The 16,103-nt window shown below is 33.1% G+C and overlaps 1 protein-coding gene and 1 pseudogene across 1 annotated transcript in view; both read right to left on the bottom strand.

The window, feature by feature from the left end:
* The window catches only part of CCSER1 (coiled-coil serine rich protein 1), a 1,118,997-nt gene that overhangs the window by 271,929 nt on the left and 830,965 nt on the right, over positions 1-16,103 (bottom strand). The gene's annotated exons all lie outside the window — the stretch shown is intronic.
* Positions 5,461-5,578, bottom strand: LOC120588568 (uncharacterized; annotated as a pseudogene).

Genomic DNA, 16,103 nt, shown 5'->3' with positions numbered 1-16,103 from the left:
TAGAGGGAGGGAGAAAGGAAGATTTTGGTATTAAAAAGGTATCAGTGAAAATTTAGAAGTAAAACTAGACTGTCCTCTATTCCCCATCATCAGTATACATGGAAATGATGAAGATTCTTGTCACTAGTTGATTTTAACATCACTAATATAAAATGTACTTAGTTTTTACTGAACCCCAGTTAAAGAGGCATAAAATGTCTATAATTAAAAACAATATTTTAAGTGTTTCTAGCAGTATTTAAAACATATCAAATAAAGAAAGCAATATTAGTAATAATCAAGGTCATGTATTTCCTTCTGAAACAATCTGTGTGTGCATTCTATAGATAGTAAGCAGCCTAAGTGCTTTTTAATGAGCAAAACTTCAGCTAAAGGTTTTAATTTTAATTTAATATTGAAGGAAAAATTTAATTACCTAATCGAGTATATTCGGAATACCTCAATAATTTAAGGGTACCTTCAAATTTAATTATGAGTAAATTTTCACCGTACATTTAATTTCCAAATAAATTGTCTTGTGCATCGTACATAATTTTAAACTATTTTTATGTACAAAAATGAGAATTATTTTGATTTATTTATGTGGAAAACTTAATGGATTAAGACTACTAGGTTAAGGGGAGAGGTTTTGGTTAAGATGGTGGAGTAGGTAAATGCATTAAAATTACAATGAAAATATAGAATAATCAACCTGGAGAATCATCCAAAGACTGGCTAAACAGAACTCCTATAACTAAGAATATAAAGAAGAGGCCACCACACCAAAATTGGTAGGAGGGGTGGAAACCCGGAATGGGCTGGTCCCACACCTATGTGTGGTGGTTGACCATTGGGAGGGATATCTCAGGGGCACAGATCCCCCACAGAGGCGTGAGGGACCCCAGCCCCACAGTGGAGTTTCCCAGACCAGAGTTCCAGTGCTGGGAAGATGAGTCTTCACAAAAATATGGCTATAAAAATCAGCAGGAATTGCAACCATCTAGCTGAGACAGAAAGCTCCTAGACATTCCAGATGTCCTCTTAAAGGACTCATGTATAGACTCACTTGCTCACAGGCACTCATCCTGGACTCTTGTGAAGGGACAGCAGCTCAGGAGGCACCAGAGACAAACAGGAAAAGACCAAGTTGTGCGGCTTCAGGGAGAGGGCTGGATAGACAGCAACCATTATTTCTGCATTGCGCTCTCCTCCTGTGCAGCCTACAGGCAGGCATCATCTTGCCTGTGTTGAGCCCTTCCCCCACAGAGCAAAATATGAATCTGAAATTGCCAGTGAACTCTGCTCACTCCACCCTGGTGACTCCCTGAGACCCTGCCCAACCCAAATGATGCACTGCAGGTGACACATCTGTGGCTGGACAACTGCCCTTGGCTCATGTACAGCAAGAAACTCATTCAGCAGCATTCAACAGGCCTCAATTCATATACCTCTAGAGACACTTTTGGTAGTAGGAAACCACCCCCAGCCAAGCTGCAGTATTTCTTGAACAAATCTTGGGGTCTGTGAGCCTATGGCAAACAGTGGCTAGCCTTGGTGTAATCTGAGACTTTTGTGAGTAGTCACAGGCTCAGCAACAGCATCAAATTTGAATCTGCACTAACCTTGTAAACACCACTCGTAAAGGACCACCTGACTTGCCCACAAGCGGCATACCCAAAGGGTGGTCTCAACAGGCACATGAGCCCACTGGAGCAATTCCTACTTTGTGGGGTCAGCCATCACAAAGTCGTTCATATGCTGTGGGTGTGGCCAATCTCCACAGCCAATCAGCTCGGGAGTCAATCCCACCCACTGATGTGCCAACAGTAATCAAGGTTCAACTATAACAGGAGAGTACACACAACCCACACAAAAGATACTCCTGAAATACCTAACACAGGTGATCAGGGAGACTATACCACTAGGCCACACAGGGCACCTACTATATAAGGCAACCCAGCCAAGACTGAGAGATGTGGCAAATCTACCTAATACATAGAAATGACTACAGAGAGGCAGCCAAAATGAGAAAACAAAGAAACATGTCCCAAATGAAATAATAGGAGAAAACTCCAGATAAAGAACAAATGAAATAAAGACAAGCAACCTACCGGATAGAGAGTCCAAAACCCTAGTTATAAGGATGCTCAATGGTCTTAGAGGAAGAATAGATGATCCTGGTGAGAATTTCAACAAGGAGATAACAAGCATATAAAAGGACATAGAAATCATAAACAAGAAAGTCAGAAATGAAGAATGCAACAGTTGAAATGAGAATACACTAGAAGCAGGAATCAATGGCTGATTAGTTGAAGCAGAGGATTGAATCAGCAATTTGGAAGACAAGGTAGCAGAAAACACCCAATCAGAACAGCAAAAAGAAATAAGAATTTTTTAAAAAATGAGGAAAGTTTAAGGGACCTCTGGGACAACATTAAGCATAAGAACATTCACATCATAAGGGAATCAGAGGGAGAAAAGAGAGAGCAAAAGATTGAGAACCTATTTGCAGAAATAATGATGGAAAATTTCTCTATCCTGGCGAAGGAACTAGACATACATGTGAGGAAGCCCAGAGAGTCTAAAATAAGATGAACCCAAACAAGCCCACACCAAGACACATCATAATTAAAATGGCAAAGTTTAAAGATAGAGAACAATAAAAGCAGCAAGAGAAAGGTAGCTAGTTATTTACAAAGGTACTCCCATAAGATTGTAGACTGATTTCTCAATAGAAACTATGCAGAACAGAAGGGGTTGGCACAGAATATTCAAAGTGATAGAAAATAAAGACCTATGACCAAGACTACACTACCCAGCAAAGCTATCAATTAAAATTGACAGTGAGATAGAGCTTCCCAAACAGGAAAAAGCTAAAGGAATTTATCACTACCAAGTCAGTACTATAAGAAATGTTAAAGGCACTTCTTTAAGAAGATAAGATTAAATATTCTAATCAAAAGGCATAGGGTAGCTAAATGGATTAGGTAATGAGACTCATACATATGCTGTCTACAAGAGACCCACTTCAGATCAAAAGATACATACAGACTGAAAGTAAAGGGAAGGAAAAGTATATTTTATGTAAATGGAAATGAAAAAAAAGCTGGGGTAGCAATACTTACATCAGTAAAATAGACTTTAAAACAAAGGCTATAATAAGAGACAAAGACATTACATAATAATAAAAGGATCAACCAACAAGAGGATTGTTTATCATATATAAGCCTATGCATCATATATAACCTTTAGGCAACTAAATATATAAAGCAAATCTTGATCCACATAAAAAGAGAAATTGACAGTAGTATAGTCATACTAGGGGACTTTAACATCCCATTGAATCCAATGGACAGATATTCCAGACAGAAAATCAACAGAGACACAGCTATCTTAAATGACACACTAGACCAGATGGATTTAATAGATATTTTCAGAGCATTTTACCCCAAGGCAGCAGAATATATATTCTTCTCAGTGCACATGGAACATTTTCCAAGACAGACCGCATGTTAGGCCACAAAACAAGTCTCAGTAAATTTAAGAAGATTAAAATCATCTCAAGCATTTTCTCTGACCACAATGGTATAAACTAAAACTCAAGTACAAGAAAAAACCGAAAAATACACAACACATGGAGGCTAAATGATGTGCTACTAAACAATGAATTGGTTAACAATGAGATCAAAAAAGAAATTAAAAGATACCTTGAGACAAATAAAAACGAAAGCACAACAACTCCAAATCTATGGGACACAATAAAAGCAGTCCTAAGCGAATAATTCATAGCAATACAGGCCTACCTCAAGAAACAAAAATTTCAAACAAACAACCTAACATTATACTTACAAAAATAGAAAAAGTACAGCAAACAAAGCCCAAAGTGAGTAGAAGGAAGAAAATAATAAAGATCAGAGTGGAAATAATGAAATAGATTCTAAAAAAAAAAAAAACCCAATACAAAAGATCAGTGAAACCAAGAGCTGACTCTTTGAAAAGATTAAAAAAAAATTGATAAACATTTAACTAGACTCATCAAGAAAAAAAGAGAGAAGACCCCAAAAAATAAAATCAGATATGAAAGAGAAGTGACAACTGATGCCACAGAAATGCAAAATATTTTTAAAAAATACTATGAGCATTGTATGTCAACAATTTGGCAATCTGAAAGAAATGGATAAATTCTTAGAAACATACATTCTTCCAGACTGAGTCAAGGAGAAACAGAAAATCTGAACTGACTGATTACTACTAACAAAATTAAATTAGTAATAAAAAAAACCTTCTAACAAATAAAAGTTCTGGACCAGATTGTTTCACAGGTAAATTTTACCAAAACAGTCAAAGAAGAATTAACACCTATTCTTCTCAAAAACTATTCCAAAAAATTCAAGGGAAGGGAAGGTTCCCAAGCTCATTTTACAAGCCCACCATTACTCTAATTCTCCAAAAAGACAGACATTATAAAAAAAGAAAATTATAAGCCGATATCCCTGATGAATATAGATACAAAAATCCTCAACAAAATAATAGCAAACTGAATTCAAGAAGAACATTAAAAAATCATACACCACGATCAAGTTGGATTTATCCCTGGGATGCAAGATTGGTTCAATATCCACAAATCAATTAATGTGATGATAAAATCATATGCAGAAAGATAACAAGGAAAGATAAAATCATATGCAGAAAAGCATTTCACAAAATCCAGCATCCATTTATAATAAAAACTCTCAACAAAGTGAGAATAAAGGGAACTTACCTCAACATAAAAAAGGCCATATATGACAAGCCCATAGCTAACATCATACTCAAGGGAGACAATCTAAAAGCATTTTCCTTAAGATCAAGAATAAGACAAGAATATCTACTTTCATCATTTCTATTCAACATAGTATTAGAAGTCCTAGCCATAGCAAAAAAATAAAGCAATAAAAGACATCAAAATTGGGAAAGAAAAAGAAAGTAAAACTGTCATTATTTACAGGTGACATATACTATATATAGAGAACCTTAAAGATTCCACGAAAAAACTGTTAGAACAGTTTTTTAATTCAGTGAAGTAGCAGGATACAAAATTAATATTCAGAAATTGGTTGCATTGTTATACATCAAAAATAAACTATCAGAAAGAGAAACTAAGAAAACAACTCCATTTACAATTACATCAATAAAAACTACCTAGGACTAAATTTAACCAGGAGGTAAAAGATTTGTACTCAAAATATTTTAAAACACTGAAGAAAAAAAGCTGGAGATACAAATAAATGGAAGCATACACTGTGCTTATGGATGGAAATAATTAACATTGTTAAAACGTCTATACTACCCAAAGCAGTCTATAGAATCAATGCAATCCCTATCAAAATACCAATGGCATTTTTCTTTTCTTTTTTTTTTTTAAGGCGAGGCAATCCTTGGTTGACCTCACAGATCGCAAGGATCTTGTCAGCTTACAATCCCTTATTTTTTTATTTTTTATGCCTGCAGCACCTGTCTTCCTAGGTGGTCTCCCATCCAAATACTAACCAGGCCCGACTCTGCTTAGCTTCCTAGATCAGACAGGATCGGGCTTGTTCAGGGTGGCATGGCCATAGACTACCAATGATATTTTTCACTGAACTAGAACAAATAATCCTAAAAATTATGTGGAACAAGAAAAGCCTGCAAATAACCAAAATGATAATGAGAAATAAAAACAAAGTTGGAGGTATTTTGCTAACTGATATCAAACTATACTACAAAGCTATTGTAATCAAAACAGCATAGTACTGGCAAAAAAAAAAAAAAAAAAACCTGACATATTGATAAATGGAACTGAATAGAGAGTCCAGAAATAAATCCACACCTATATGGTCATTTAATCTATGACAAAGGAGGCAAAATATACAATGGAATAAAGACAGTATATTCAATAAATGGTTTTGGAAAAATTGGACAGAAAGATGTAAAAATAACAAAACCAAACCACTTTTTTCTTCCCTATACAAGAATAAACTCAAAATGGATTAAAGACTTAAATGTCAGACCCTAAACCATAAAACTCCTAGAAGAAAACATAGGCAATAACTCTCTGACATTGCTTTTAGTGATATTTTTTTCTGATATATCTCCTCATGCAAGAGAAACAAAAGAAAAAGTAAACAAATGAGACTACATCAAACTAAAAAATTTTTGCTCAATAAAGGAATCGTCAGCAAAAAAAAAAAAAATCATACAACACACTGAATTGAAGATATTCACCACTGATACATCTGATATTGAGTTAATACTCAAAATTTATAAACAACTCATAAAACTCAACACCAAAAAACAAAAGATCCAATTAAAAAATGGGTAGAGGACCTGCAGAAGCATTTCTCCAAAGAGGACATACAAATGGCTAATAGACATATGAAAAGATGTTTAACATCACTATTCATCAGAGAAATGCAAATTAAAACCACAATGAGATATCATCTCACATCTGGCAGACTGGCTATCATTAATAAGTCAAAAAACAAGAATTGGCCAGGTTATGGGAAAAGGAAACCCTGGTGCACTGTTGGTGGGATTACAAATTGGTGTAGCCACTATGGAAAACAGTATAGAGGTTCTGCAAAAAAATTAAAAATAGAACTACTAAAAGACCCAGCAATTCCATTTCTGTGTATTTATCTGAAGAAATCCAAAACACTAATTTGAAAATATTTGCATGGCTATGTTCACTGCAGTGCTATGAACAATAGCCAAGATAAGAAAGCAATAAGTTCCCATCAATAGATGACTGGATAAAGAGGTGGTACATATATACAATGGAATATTACTTGGCCATAAAAAACATAAAATCTTACCATTTTGCAACCTCATGGACAGACCTAGAGAGTATTATGCTAAGTGAAATAAGTCAGACAGAGAGACAAATCCTATGTGATCTTGCTTATATGTGGAATCTAAGGAACAAAATAAAGAAAATAGAAACAGACTCATAGATACAAAGAACAAAGTGATGACTGTCAGATGGAAGGATGGTGGTAGGCTGGGTGAAAAAGATGAAGGAATTAAGAAGCACAAACTGGTAGATACAAAATAGTCATGGGGATGTAAGGTACAGTGTAAGAAATAGTCAATAGTATTATAATAACTATGTATAGTGTCAGGTGGGTACTAGAATAATCAGGGAGATCATAAATTATATAAATGTTGAACCACTATACTTTTACACCTGAACTTAACATAAAATGATACTGAATGTCAACTCTAACTGAAAAATAAAAAATAGTAAAAAAAAGAATACTGCATTAAGGAACAATACTGAATAAAGAAACATTACATCCTTATATAAGAATCTTTAAATGCTTTTTTAAAATAAAGATAATAAAAATGTTTTATTTTATTTGCAAAAGTAAGTTATTTTAAAATAAATTATTACTAACAACTAATTTCAATATTTTATTTATGATTTACATAAAAAATAACACTCCTCTTTTTTTATTAAAGGAAATATTTCCAGCAAATAATGTTGATGGAAATTTTAGGAGAGTGCATATTGTTCATGATGTTCATGTACTGCAAGGAAGGCACATTCTATAGAAACCAAAATGCCTTAATTTTATAAGAATGTGTTAATGATTAAAATAGCAGTATTTCTTTTTCAGTTAATTGTACAAAATCCTCATAGAAAGCAAAAGATTCACATGATGCAAGAAGTTTTAATTGACTGATTGAAAAGAAATTAACCAGACTGAACTTTTTACATAGCAACTGAATTTTTTATATTTTGTTTTGCTTATAGATAGTTAAAAGGACTGTAATCTTTCTATCTATCATCTATCTATCTATCTATCTATCTATCTATCTATCTATCTATCTATCTATCTATCTATCTGAGGAACAGGGAGGGATTTCCTGAAATAGCACATCTAAATCAGACCCTCGAGACTTTTATAGCAAAGCAGGCTGCAGTTAAAGCCTTTATAGTCTTCTATGGTTAAAATCAATCTTATTCACCATTTATGTAAGCTTGCTGATGAGTTCAGAATCAGTTCAAAGGTCTCTGATCACATCCTCCTGGTAAAATTACATTCTCCATTGTTTGTGTCTACACTGTACCCTGCACAATTCTTTACCGTTCTTATTTTTTTAAGTCACCCCTTTGAGGACAGAGACTATTTTATAAATGACAATGACTAAATTGTCTCATGTTATAAATTGTGGTAATAATAAACTTGCCTTGACAAACATATTATTTCCTATTGAAATCTTTAGTTATTTAGCCATAGTTATAAAAATTGTCCCAGTCAATAATATGACATTTAGACACACAAATCACATATTAGATTACTATAAAATGTTCATAAATATTTCTACCTAGTTTAGAGTTATCAAATTCTATTACTCAAAAAATTATTTTCAATCAATAATCTTATACCACTAATCACTATTAAACTCTCAGATCCAATGCACCTTAGATTCACTAGACAATAATAACTATGGTCATAAAGTTATAGACTTATATAAATAATTAAGTACTGGCCCTTCAAAATCTAATCGAATCTGCTACTTGATTCAGAGGGTTTATATTTTTATCAGGTCTCTTCTCAGACATCTCTTTGTAACAGAGTTCTTTATTCTCCCACGTAAGCACTTGGTTTTCTACTTATCCTATTTTTTTAAAATACAGAACATCTGTATACATGTTTTAACAGAGCATTGATATATGTACACACATATGTATATGTATACATATATGTGCATCATGCACATGCATATACAGATATATTTTTATGAATGTATATGTTTTGTATACATATACATGTATGTATACGGGTGTGTCTTTGTATGTGTGTGTGTATGTGTGTTTATTGCCTATCTTAATGCCATAGAGACATTCAATTTAATGCTATAGCTCCAACCAGGAACAGAAGAACAGTAATAGGTAATGTATATTTGTTGAATAAATAAACATCAGTCAAAATAACATTTTATTTTTTGTTCAAAGGAGGCTTTGTCTCAGAAACGTATAAAAAAATTTATTTGATAAAATTATTATCTTATTAGATAAAGGTTAGTAGTCTGTAGTTATAGCAAAGTAGCAAATAGAAAGATAAGCATAAACATTTATACAGCTTAAGGTATACATCTTTGCTAGTTATTGCTAGGAACAAAAGCTGAAACAAATTTATTTCAAAACTAATTAATATACTTGGTTGGTGTTTACTAATATTGAAATTGTTAATCCTAAATAACTATTTTAAAGCTCAACTCTCAGATAACCACATGCCTTTTTTGACTAACTCATCGAATCCAACAGGATATGAGTTTTAAAACATGATTTTCTAACTGATATATATTGAAATCTTTTTTGTGGGCATAGTAACCAGATGGATTATATCTGAACAAAGAATGTAGGTGTTTTCATACTAAGAACAAATTCACATTGTTGTATGATTTACACAAGGATTTTTCATTGACACTATTAACATTTTGAGCTGGATAATTTGTTTTGTGGGCTGTCGTGGGCATTGTAGGATGTTAAGCAGCATCCTTGGATTCTCTATCCATTAGATGCTACCCCTCTCTGAATTGTGGCAACCAAAAATGACTCCACATATTACCAAATGTCTCTGGAGGAGCAAAACTGCCCCAGTTTGAGTACCACTGATTACTGAAAATAATTCCTCATGCAATGTATGAACTAAGGATCTTTAAGCTTCAATTAATCCAAGATTATTCAGAAAGGCCTGTTAGTTTTCCCCATATTCTTATGTATATTATAGAGTTATAATTAAAGATATTACCTACTATTACTCAGTGTCCTAAGACAACTCCCAGTTTCTTTTGACTCTCAGTGTTTACTATGTATGTCTTGTGGATCCCTAATGCTTTCAGGGACCTTACAGCTTACATAGGGAAGAAGGGAAAACCAAGGGAGTATATTTTAAATATAATTTCTAATTCTTTTAATTTCTGGATCCATGATCAGTGATTATATTTTTTGAAATTCAACATCAAAGTTCAAAGTCCATTGTCCTTTGTAGAAATTATGCCTTTGAAATCTTTTTTAACAAAAAGAAAAAAAAGCTATCCTGTCTCTGTAAACAACAAAGAAACACTCTCAACACTGTGATAAAGGCTACTAGTTGTCTCCCAGCATCTATACTCTCCTTTCTCTCAGAGTCAAGGAGTATATAGTTTTTTGTATAGGCTTATAACCACACAGAGTAAAGATGACATTTCCTTGCTGCCACTGCAGAAGGCGTAACTGTGATTCTAATTTGTAAGTTATGTCAACTCACATTTTGTGTGCATGTAAGACAGTCATCTTGAACCACACCAAGTAAGGCAATCCCTAAGCCAAACAGAACAACTAGATAAAAGATTACTTTGTAGGACAGACTCCCCTGACCATTTTTTGTTTGTTTTTTGTTTGTTGGTTGGTTGGTTGGTTTTTTTGGATGGCTATTTTGGATCTGTAACAATAACCAAACTAATATCCTAAATGATAAAAGTAGAGCACCAATAGAGATAAAGATCTACATTAGGTACATGTCCATTGATTTGCATTTATGAGAAAAAAATTGCTAAAAGTAAGATAAGGTTAGTATATAATTGGAACTGTGCCCTGATGAACCAAAAGAAGTAAAATGGTCTGTCTGAAACCTGTTATGAAGAGAAACTGAGCAACTTCATCAACTTCAGTAGGAATTGTGAAGATAAATAAGTACCAGGGATGTAATGTGCAACACAATGACTATAGTCAACACCACTGTATGTACGTGTGAATATTGTTAAAACAGCAAATCCTGAGTTCTCATAACAAGGAAAAAAAATAATTGTGAACTCATTATTTGACAAATTGTAATATCCTGTTGTTAATAATCATATGATGCCTGATCTTTTATTTTTACATTTGAGTTGTTACAATATGATAACCATAGTGCACTTTCATTATCTTAAGGAAAGTACTTCATCTATTGAGGTTGCTTTGGAAAGAAATATTAAAATCTTTGCTTCATAGTACTTATGACCACATTTAAGAATACTCTTCCCACTATGTACATACGCCACCAACCAATACACTAAAAATACTAGAAATTCACAAGTAATCAAACTTATAATTCCATGTTATCACAAGCCCACAGTTTACAACAATAGTTTGGCTAATAGGAAAAACAGATATATTTTATGAAGTGTAAAAGAAAAAATCTAAGTATGTATGATACTGCAAGATTTCTCTCCCTGGTATGATCCATGAATTTAGATGTGAGTTTATGACCTGTATAAACCTTCACTTTGACAATGACAGCTTGTGCTTCCATGTGCAACAGGCATTTCATTTTAACTTATCTCTCTCATCTACATGAATAATAGTTGTAGGTTCTGTGACTGAGTCCTGGATCCTCTATACTTCAGCATGATAAGAGAAATCATTCATTTATTTATTCACAGAAGCTGAGCTTATAAGGTTGTTTCTACATATAAAGTGGAAGACCCATTCTCACTCTGCTTTGATCAAGATACAGGCTTGAGCCAAAGAGTTCTAGTAATATCAAAAATTGATTTGATTAGCACACTTGGGAAAAAATAGGTAAGTGTAATTCTTAAAATGTGTGGCACAGTCATATAGAATAGTTATTTGTGGAGCACCATTATACATGAGGATGCTGGAAAGTGACTACGTCATCAGGCTGTTGTAAAGATTCACTAAGATTGGTATATTTAGAGTGTTTACCATAGTGTCAGGTGCATAGTAAACTCAGTAAATATTGCCTATAAATTGTTATTGTTAATACTTTTCTGCTCCATTCAGGAGACCAGGTACTTTTTTAAAAATCTGAGATTTTTAAACCGGATCTTATAAAAATCACAAAGTAGTTGGTTAATAACTAATATAATTTTATGAAATATACTATATATTATTTATTAATTAAATCAAACATCAAATATATTTATATGAATAAAATTAATGTACATACGTAACTATAATATAAATATGTCATGAAAGATATTTTAATATTTCCTACCTAGGCTTCTTTTATTATTGTCATTTGATTTTGTGAAATGCTTATTCCTTGCTTGTGTTCAAACTGATACAAATGATCCACTCTACTTTTTTCATTTTGGTAAAATTGTTTATGATAGATTATATACTAATGCAAAGTTTAAAAAATCTTTTCTATAAGGGTAGATTATTAGGCATTAAAGTACAAAGTTTTCAGCAACAGTTTTTTAAATATAACTGTAGTATTTAACATTTCTGTTTGTTGAGTTACAAATTTATAATGATGCTGAAGGGTCCAAAGGTATGGTTCTTCTATAAATCTGTTCTCACTTATTCTGACACCTAGATTTGGGAGAACTTAAAAGAAGGACATGACTTAAAAAGAAAGGGAAATGCTTCTGGTTATGCTCTGCTTGAAGACATACCCAAATCACACATTTTTCCCCCATCCTTGCCCCTGCACAGTACATTTATTAGAATGCACTGTACTATTTGATTACTTTTTAAAAATCATTTATAAATGACTAACCCTACCTGCAATGTCTATGTTTTTGCTGCTTAACTGGTCCATTTTTACTCCATATGGACATTTCTGAAGTAAGTTTAATTAACCTCACAAAAAATACATGTCCAACTGATCTTTCAAATTTAATTAATTTAAATAGTGATATATAACTTTCTTAGTTAAATACAAAAATGATTTGAAAATATATTTCCTTTTGCAAGTTGAATGTTAATAAAAAAACATGAGACATAAAAATGACAGTAGAAATAAAATAAAACAGCAAGGAGAGCAATCATACATACTGTCAAAACATTTGAAAACATATCATTGAGGAGGAATATTGGGCCTGGACTCAATTAACTAAATAACTCTGTCTTTAGTAGCACCGAACATAAAATCTTCATTTACTATTATTGAATCAGTTTAGAATGATAATACAATGTAGTTTTTTAATGTTTCATCAATTAATAAGTATAAGACAACTCATGATTCAGAAATACATTTTAATTACACTAACAAACAAAAATCCTTTTGCTTAAATACCAGAACAAATGAAGCCTAAAATTAGCAAAAGGAAAGAAATAATCAAAATTAGAGCAGAATTAAATGAAATTGAAAACAAAAAAATAATAGAAAAAATAAATGCCACAAAGAGCTGGCTCTTTGAAAAGGTTAATAAAATTGACAAATCCCTGGCTAGACTCACTAAAGAAAAAAGAGAAAGGACACAAATAAACAAAATCAGGGATGAAAGAGGGGAAATTACAACTGACTTCGCAGATATACAAAAGATCATACAAGAATACTATGAAAAAGCATATAACACCAAATTTAATAACCTAGAAGAAATGGACCAGTACTTAGAAAAATACAACCTTCCTAGACTGAATCAAGAACTGGAAAATCTAAATATAGACTGATCAGCAGTATGGAAATTGAAACAGTAATCAAAAACCTACCAAAAAGTAAAAGTCCAGGACCAGGCGGCTTCACCAGTGAATTCTACCAAACATTCAAAGAAGATTTAATACCTACTTTCCTCAAACTCTTCCAAAAATTCGAAGAGGAGGCAATACTTCCTAACTCATTTTATGAGGCCAATATTACTCTGCTACCAAAACCTGGTAAAGATAATACAAAAAAGAAAACTACAGACCATTATCTCTCATGAACAAAGATGCAAAAAATCCTAAATAAGATACTAGTGAACTGAATATAGCAACATATTAAAAAGATTATACACCACGATCAAGTGGGCTTCACCAAGAGGCACAAGGATGGTTCAACATGCGCAAATCGATTAATGTGATAAACCACATAAACAAATTAAAAAATAAGAATCATATGATCATATCAATAGATGCAGAAAAAGCATTCGACAAGATACAGCATCCAATTATGATCAAAACACTTAACAAAATCGGTATAGAAGGAAAGTACCTTAACATCATAAAGGCCATATATGACAAACCCTCAGCCATCATTATACTTAACGGTGAAAAACTAAAACTCTTCCCTCTAAGATCAAGAACAAGGCAAGGCTGTCCACTATCACCATTGTTGTTCAATGTAACATTGGCAGTCCTAGTGACTGCAATCAGGCAAGAGAAAGATATAAAAGGCATCCAAATAGGAAATGAAGAAGTCAAACTATCACTATTTGTGGATGACATGATTCTCTATATAGAAAACCCTAAAGACTCCACAAGAACACTACTAGAAACAATAAGCAAATACAGTACAGTTTCTGGATACAAAATCAATGTTCAAAAATTCACAGCATTCCTATACACTAATAATGAAGTGTCAGAAAAAGAAGTGGAAAAAACAATTCCTTCGGCAATTGTAACAAAAAGTATAAAATACTTAGGAATAAGTCTAATGAAACGTGAAGGATCTATATAATGAAATCTATAAGACCTTATTATAAGATATTGAATAAGATACAAAGAAATGGAAAGATAATCCATGTTCTTGGATTGGAAGAATCAACGTAGTTAAAATGACCATATTACCAAAAGCTTTAAAAAGTTCAATGCAATCCCAATCAAAATCCCATTGGCATTTTTTAAAGAAATAGAACAAAAAATCATCAGATTTATATGGAAGCACAAAAGACCCCGAATAGCCAAAGCTATCCTGAGGAAAAAGAATGAGGCTGGAGGCATCACTCTGCCTGACTTCAAATTATACTACAAAGCAACAATAATCAAAACAGTATTGGCGGCAAAACAGGCACATGGTCCAGTGGAACAGAATCAAGAGTCCAGAAGTAAACCCATGTTTATGTGGACAAATAATTTTTGACGAAAAAGCCAAAAACATACAGTGGAGAAAGGAAAGCCTCATCAATAAATGATGCTGGGAAAACTAGAAAGCCACCTGCAAAGGAATGAAACTAGACTGTTGCCTATCAACACATACCAAAATTAACTCAAAACGAATTAAGGACCTGAATATAAGATCTGAAACAATAAACTGCATAGAAGAAAGCACAGGAACTCAACTCAAGGACCTTGGACTTAAAGAGGATTTTATGAATTTGACCTAAAAGGCAAGGGAAGTTAAAGCAAAAGTAAATGAATGGGACTACATCAAACTAAAAAGCTTCCACACAGCAGAAGAAATGTCAACAAGATAAAGACACATCCATCCAAATAGGAGAAGATATTTGCAGGCAATGCTTTCAATAAGGCCTAATAGCCAAAATATACAAAGAATTCACACAACTCAACAAAAACGATTAAAAAAAAATCCAATTAAAAAATGTGCAGAGGAACTGAACAGGCACTTCTCCCAAGAAGACATAAATGGCCAACAAACATTTGAAAGGATGCTCAACATTGCTAGCTATTAGGGAAATGCAAATCAAAACCACAATAAGATACCATCTAATACCTGTTAGAATACCTATTATCAACAGGACAAGTAATAACAAGTGTTGGAGAGAATGCAGAGAAAAAGGAACCCTCATACACTGCTGGTGGGACTACAAACTGGTACAGCCACTATGGAAAACAGAACAGAGGTTCCTCAAAAAACTAATAATTGATCTATCATATGATCCAGCAATCTCTCTCCTGGGTATTTACCCCAAAGGACTTGAAAACTCATATCTAAAAAGATATTTCCATACTGATGTTCATAGCAGCATTATTCACAGTGGCCAGGACATGGAAGCTACCAAAGTGTCCTACAATAAATAACTGGATAAAGAAGCTGTAGTACATATATACAATGGTATATTACTCAGCCATAAATAGAAGTGAAATACTGCCATTTGCGACAACATGGATGGACCTCGAGATAATCATGCTAAGCGAACTAAGCCAGATAGAAAAAGTTGAAAACAACTTGAAATTACTTATATGTGAGATATAAACCTAAAAGCAACAAACAGAACAAACAAACAGAGACTCATGGACATGGACAATAGACTAGTGGTTACCAGAGGATAGGGAGTAGGGAATAAAACAGAGCAAATATGTAGTGACAGAAAGAAATCTATCTGTGGGTGGTGAACACACACACACACATATACATATACATACCATACTGTTGAATTATACACTTGAAACTTACTGAATTTCGTTAACCAATGTCACCATAATAAAAAATAAATTAATTTAAAAAATT

Source organism: Pteropus medius, unplaced genomic scaffold (genome assembly GCF_902729225.1).
Source record: "Pteropus medius unplaced genomic scaffold, Ma_sr-lr_union100, whole genome shotgun sequence".
Taxonomy (NCBI): domain Eukaryota; kingdom Metazoa; phylum Chordata; class Mammalia; order Chiroptera; family Pteropodidae; genus Pteropus; species Pteropus medius.
This window is presented reverse-complemented; position numbering and strand designations above follow the sequence as displayed.